This window comes from Microtus ochrogaster, unplaced genomic scaffold, assembly GCF_000317375.1.
Source record: "Microtus ochrogaster isolate Prairie Vole_2 unplaced genomic scaffold, MicOch1.0 UNK80, whole genome shotgun sequence".
Lineage (NCBI taxonomy): Eukaryota > Metazoa > Chordata > Mammalia > Rodentia > Cricetidae > Microtus > Microtus ochrogaster.
The window spans coordinates 1,717,849-1,718,447 of record NW_004949178.1 but is presented as its reverse complement, the minus strand read 5'-3'; positions in this window follow the sequence as shown (position 1 = coordinate 1,718,447).

Sequence of the window (599 nt, the reverse complement as noted above, 5' to 3'; positions counted from 1 at the left end):
GGGTGGGCTTGTGATGGCTATTCTTGGTTATCACCTTGACTACATCGGCAATTAAATGACTGTGTTAAAGGGTCACAGCATTAGGAAGGTTGAGAACCACTGCTCTAGAGAACCCTCATTAATATAATTACTGACCAATATCCTTTATGAACAGATGCAAAGATTCTCAACAAAATACTTGCAAACCAAATCCAAGAACACATTAGAAAAATTATCCACCATGGTCAAGTTGGCTTCTTCCCTGAGATTCAGAAATGTTTCTACACGTGCATCCACCGCATAAACAGAAGAAAAGCCAAAAAAAAAAAAAACAAATCATCTCATCACATACAGAAAAGATCTTTGACAAAAATCTAACATCCCTTCATGATAAGAGCCCTGGAAAGACTAGGAATACAAGAGATATATCACAACATAATAAAAGCAACTTACAGCAAGCCCACAGCCATAATCAGTTAAAACAGAGATAAACTCAAAGCTTTTCCACTAAAATCAGGCACAAGATAAGGATTTCCACTTTCTCCATACCCATTCAATATATAGTACTTGACAATAAGTCAACTAGAGGAGATCAAGGGGATACAAATAAGAAAAAAAAA